Source organism: Sinocyclocheilus anshuiensis, unplaced genomic scaffold (assembly GCF_001515605.1).
Source record: "Sinocyclocheilus anshuiensis isolate Anshui unplaced genomic scaffold, SAMN03320099.WGS_v1.1 scaffold62, whole genome shotgun sequence".
NCBI classification, from domain to species: domain Eukaryota; kingdom Metazoa; phylum Chordata; class Actinopteri; order Cypriniformes; family Cyprinidae; genus Sinocyclocheilus; species Sinocyclocheilus anshuiensis.
The window spans coordinates 123993-129710 of record NW_015544180.1 but is presented as its reverse complement, the minus strand read 5'-3'; the positions used below and the strand labels follow the sequence as shown (position 1 = coordinate 129710).

Below are 5718 nucleotides of genomic sequence, written 5' to 3'. Positions count from 1 at the left end.
AGTATATATATATATATATATATATATATGTATATATATATATACTGTATATATACTTAAAAAAAACAAACAGATAATAGTAAAGAGGAGAACAGAATACTATACATCATACAGTGCTGGGAAAAATTATTTGTCCCATCCTGATTTCTTTTGTCAGAAATTAAAACATAACATAAAACAAAGTCAATATGAGTAAACACAAAGTACAGTTTGTAAAAAGACAATGTTGCATATTGAATCAAAAAAGTTATTATGCCAAAGAAACATTGTCCAGAAATAATGAGGATGAAGGTGATTAAAATGTATCAGTCTGGGAAGGGTTACGAAGCTATTTCAAATGCTCTTGGACTCTACAGAACCACAGCAAGAGCCATTATCTCCAAATGGAAACAACTGACCGTAGCTAACTTTCCCAGAAGTGGCTCATCCAAGAAGTTACAAAAGAGCCAAGAACAACATTGAAGGAGACCGTCTGATCTTCTGTCTGTAAATTGAAGCTCAAGCTCAGCTGGATTACGCAACAAGACAATGATTCAAAGCACAGGAGTAAATCCACCACTGAATGGCTCAAAAAACAAAACAAAAGCAGAACTCAAGTTCTGGAGTGGCCTAACCAAAGTCCTAACTTGAACTGAGATGCTGTGGGACCATTATTAAACAGGCAGTTTGTGCTGGGAAACGTTCAAGTGTTGCTGAACTAAAACAAGTCTGCAAAAGAAATCCCAACACAGCGCAATGAAAGACTGATCTACAGTTATCTCAAGCGTCTGGTTACAGTTATTGCTGCTAAAGTGGACAATTTAAATTTTGTTCTTAAAATCTGTATTCTGTTTACTCAGATTGTCTTTGTTTTATAGTGAATTTTGTTTGAATATCTAAAACTATTTAGTATGAGATGTACACAAAAAAATATCTAAATGAGGCAAATACTTTTTCAAAGCACATATGAATGTAATGATAGCTGTGTTTATGACTATTTATTGTTCTTTACATATCAAACAAAAGTAATTTAGTCATACCTTACATAATGAAACCGCTTCACCGATGGGTCTGAATGTGTGATTGTCATGTTTCTGTGAATCTCTGCACACTAAACACACCAGCTGTTTGTCCTCCAGACAGAAGAGTTTGAGTTTCTCACTGTGTAAACTGCAGAGCTCCTCAGACTCTGATGAATGCCTCTCTTTTCTCTCCTTCAGGAGCGACTCACACACGTTTTTTAAGGCAAGATTACATGGAGGATCATCTCTTGAGGATCTTCTCCTGCAGACAGGACACTTGTGAGTTTTCTTGGTTCTCCAGAACTGTTGAAGACACTCTTTACAGAAACTGTGACTACATGATAAAATAACAGGAGACTTGAAGATATCATGACACACAGGACAAGATAAACCTTCTTTAACAGAATCCATTTTCACTGTTTGAGCTTCAGCAATCTAAAGGTTACTTTCACTTTCTGACTGATGGTTTAAAAAAAATGTTTCTGTTCAAAAACTAAACGTCTCAAAAATCCTCTTTCTCTTCCTTCTCCATTGACTGCTGATCCTTTTTTGCTTATTGTCAGAGAAGAGAGTCGGTATGAGAGAGATGGAAAATAAGCCAGTCTCTTATTGGTTAGTGTCGTAAGAGGGTGGAGTTTCAGATGAAGTGGAGGTGTTAGACTGCTGTGGTGGTGTGACTCAGGGAAGGGTCAGCTGACCCGTAGTGAGATTTCACAGATCATAATAGTGATGTTACTGACCAGTAGGCTACCGCCGCTCCCTATACGCAGAGTAGCAGTTTGCGTAGGGCACCAACTCCCAGGGGGGTACCATCCCAGTTGCTCAAAAAAAATTTAATATAACATATACATATAACATATACATAGCCTATACATAAATAAAATTCTGAACAAATAAACACCTACTATAAAGGGTCAAAATAGAACTTTAATAAAATATAAAAGTAAATAAATAAATAGTAATTAAATTGGATTATACTACAATTACAATTGTAGCTCTAGACAGTTACCTATGGCTATAATTTTCTTAATACCGTTATATATATATATATATATATAATTATAAAAAATGCATTTTATGATGAACACAGTATAGTATAAGCAGACGTGACGCTCCTTTCCTGCATCTGCGCCCGCGCTCGCTCTCACCTCATGTTTGCGGCTGAATACAAATGATCATCATAATTAATGGACAACTAGGCTATATCAGGGAAAAGACATCAGCGCAGTCCGGTGCAGAGAAAATAAAAAGAAAAAAGCCCAAGATGAAGCCCGTGCATCACTTTCAGGCAAATACGTTCATAATCCTGTGAAACTTTTTTGACTGTTGACGTTAGTAATGTGTTTTAATGTCGGTAATAATTTCACCACCAACAAAAACGTATCTGACTTAATATTCTAGTTTTCATGACTTAAAATGTATTATATAAAAACAATGAGGCGATAATGATTGGTTAATTAATAATAATAATATGGTTTAATTGAATAAAACTGTTAAATACATAATGTAATACAAAATAAACAATTTGCATTATTACAAATGCCTACAAAGGGCACCAAAGGCCTGATAATTACTGTTGAAATCATACACAAATAGAAATTAAGTTAGCTTTAAGTAAAGCTGAATTCAAGAGAGTGATATCATATGTCATAAGTAAGAAGTGGCAAAAGTTATGGAATAATGGGTCTAAAGGAAGACATCTTTTCCAGATTCAGGAGTGTGTTGGAAATGAGAGGAAAAGATACGGAAATAGGAAGAAAGATGTCATCTTATCAAGACTAAGAATCGGACATACAGCATTAAACTATAGTCTTTATAAAATAGGTAAGCATGAATCGGGAAAGTGTGACAAATGTGGAGAATTAGAAACAGTGAAACATATTCTTGTTGAGTGTTCTGCATATGAAAGGGAGAGATTTCAATTAATTCAAGAATTAGGATGGCTGGGAGTTGATAATATTTCTTTAAAAGTATTGTTAGGAAATGGGTCGAGGCAATCAAGAGTGCAAGAAAATATGTTTAAATACCTGAAAAACACAGGAACAATAGATAGAATCTAGTTTTTTTTTTCTTTTCTTTTTTTTTTTCTCCTTTCTTTCCCTTCTGTATTTCTTTCTTCCAAATTTATGCACACTCCACACTCCAGATCAGTAGGTGGCGGTAATGCACCTCTTTCGCTGGTTTGCCAAACCGCCATAAAACACCAGAAGAAGAAGAAGAAGAAGGTTCACGGTGGGAACTGAAGACATTTTCTTTCCAGCCCCGGAGTTTCCATCATTCGGTCTATTTGCACAGTAAGTAATATTTTATGTAATACAGCACCATTTATTACAGTGAATAGTTTGTTCGCTCTATAAATAATATAATATGCTCTAGAACCAGTCTTTGGGATAAATTCCCCAGCGACCAACGGTCACATCCTACTCCGAGCGCGCACACTAATAACGCAAATATTAATTTTTTATGTGACGAAATTTATTTTTAAGGTAGTTTTGGATGAAAATGTAGTTTTATAAGCTTAAAATTTGTAAAGATAGCACCTAACGTATTTTTAAAAATTGCTTAAGTGCTTTCGGAGATGCGAGCTCCAGCCCAGCAAAAATTTCATAGCGCATCACCGCATAACTGACGTGCTGCGAGGATAAAAAAAGATTAGGCTAGCTTACTTCTCATTGTAAATGTTTTTAAAAAGGTCTTTCAAAACAGGTTTATTATACAATGAATTATAGGCCTATAATTACAATTGTTAACACTGCAATCATCAATAAAAAAAGCTTTATTTCAAGCACCGGCTTTTTAAAAAAGAAAAAACAACCTGTTTAACATGAAATACATTTTTTCCCAATATGTTCGGGCTACAAGAGAAATATTAAGGGAGCAAATTAAAACACCGTTATCAGCATATGAAGGAGATTCATCTCTCGTCGTCTCTGAGAGAATATGCGCCGTTAATGTCAGATGCCGAAAGTCAGTTTTTACTTTCACTTTCTAGTGAATCGACTGAGAATCGGTGGCGGCTCGTCGGGGGAGGCAGGGGAGGCACAGCTTCTCCAAAATTTTGAGGTGAAAATGGGAGGAGGAAGATTTAATGTTAATACAATTAACAATTCATTTCAGTTCATGTCTCTGATAGAGAATGGGAGGGGGAGGCCGGGGGAGAGTGGAGCTCTCGTGCCTCCGTTGGTAAAAAAAAAAGAGACAGAAATGCAATGGAATGAATGTGTTTTAAACTAACAATAATAATTATTGTGTGCTTGCTTTCATTTGAGGTTCTCTCTGCACATGCATGTGACTCGGACACATGATTTCCCTGTTGCCAAAGGAAGTTTCCAGGTTTGCCTGGTGTGAATTGAAGTCATTTTCCTGAAGTGTTTCCAATGATTTGCACAGTAAGTATTTTTATATTATGCATCACCACATATTACAGTAAATATTCAGCTGAATTTAATGTAAGCAAGTTGCTCTGTAAGATCTGAATGCTCATATATGGCATAGCAACGTCTGTTAATTTGCGTCATTGTATTTTTCTTTTATGTTTTTGTCAGTTTAATGTTTCAGTGTAAATATCTTTACTACTAAAACATCCCCCTTTTTGCTAGCTTTAATGGTGCAGCATGTAAAATGTGTCTGAAAAAAAAAACAAACATCAGGAAAAACAAGGAAATGTAAATCCTCTGAACATTTTGAAGATTATTATTACATTATTCTGAAGGTTATTGTTCCCTTTGTTTTCTGTATGCTCGTGTCGCTTACAGTTCTCTGATTTTATTGTTGTTTGCAACGTTGCAACGTACTTGGCAATATTTTAAAGATATTATTTTAGGTATTTTGCATGGTCTGTTATTGGAGTAGTGTCACCTGGGTGGGAGTTTTTACTCATTCACTGGGAATAACAAATCATTGAGCGGATGCAGAGTCATATAGACTGGGGGAATCCCCCCATCTCCCCACCCTCTGAATATTATGTATCATAATGTAACTACGTGTAAGCGTTTTTTGGCGGTTTTTGCTTGGAAAACCAGCTGTATTTTTCTAGCATTCAAATAACAATGGATAAACCTGAAAAGATAGGAGGATTGGAGATGAATTTCATTAACAAATAAGGTAGGAAATGTGCAAACTTTTAAATCGACACCTGCCACGGTGTATTTTGTTATCTGTGATCCCTCTTTGAGTGTTTTAAAAGCTGATTGGGGGGGTCATATGTCAGCATACCCGGTTAAAAAAGTCACCGTTTGCGTCATTGTGTTTTTCTTTTATGTGTTTGTCAGTTTAATGTCGCAGAGACTTATGTATTCAAAGTATTTAAATCCAAACAGTGACTTGACCGAAATTATATATACTAATATATATAATTAAGGTAGTTCATTTGTAGTGAGTTCTTCCATTTTTTTCCTGCCAGCTGTTTATAGATTATGAACTATATATGAACTAATAATCAAATCTGTAATATTTACAGACAAGTGATGTCCATATGAAGAGAGAGGCCATCCTCAGAGCTCTTTGTATCTACCTTGGTGAGGATGAGAGATCCCTGGTGAAGGAATACATGGTGAGTGTTTGGATTAGGGCTGCACGATAAATCGCATGCGATATTTAACGGGCATCTTGTCAGAAAGCCGGTTCTGTAATCAGCGGTATTTACAGTCTCCCATCTCCCATCAATCTCCCATCACGTGCGTGCTTTCACATTGAGCAGCATTAACTACACAGAGCC

General features: G+C 35.8%; 1 long non-coding RNA gene across 1 annotated transcript in view; it reads left to right on the top strand.

Moving 5' to 3' along the window:
- The first annotated feature begins 3176 nt into the window (after positions 1–3176).
- Positions 3177–5718, top strand: part of LOC107696331 (uncharacterized) — an 8788-nt gene continuing 6246 nt past the window's right edge. Inside the window, exons 1-3 of the long non-coding RNA XR_001635079.1 lie at positions 3177–3295; positions 4271–4390; positions 5461–5553. This is a non-coding gene — a long non-coding RNA (uncharacterized LOC107696331). The remainder of the gene's footprint in view (positions 3296–4270; positions 4391–5460; positions 5554–5718) is intronic.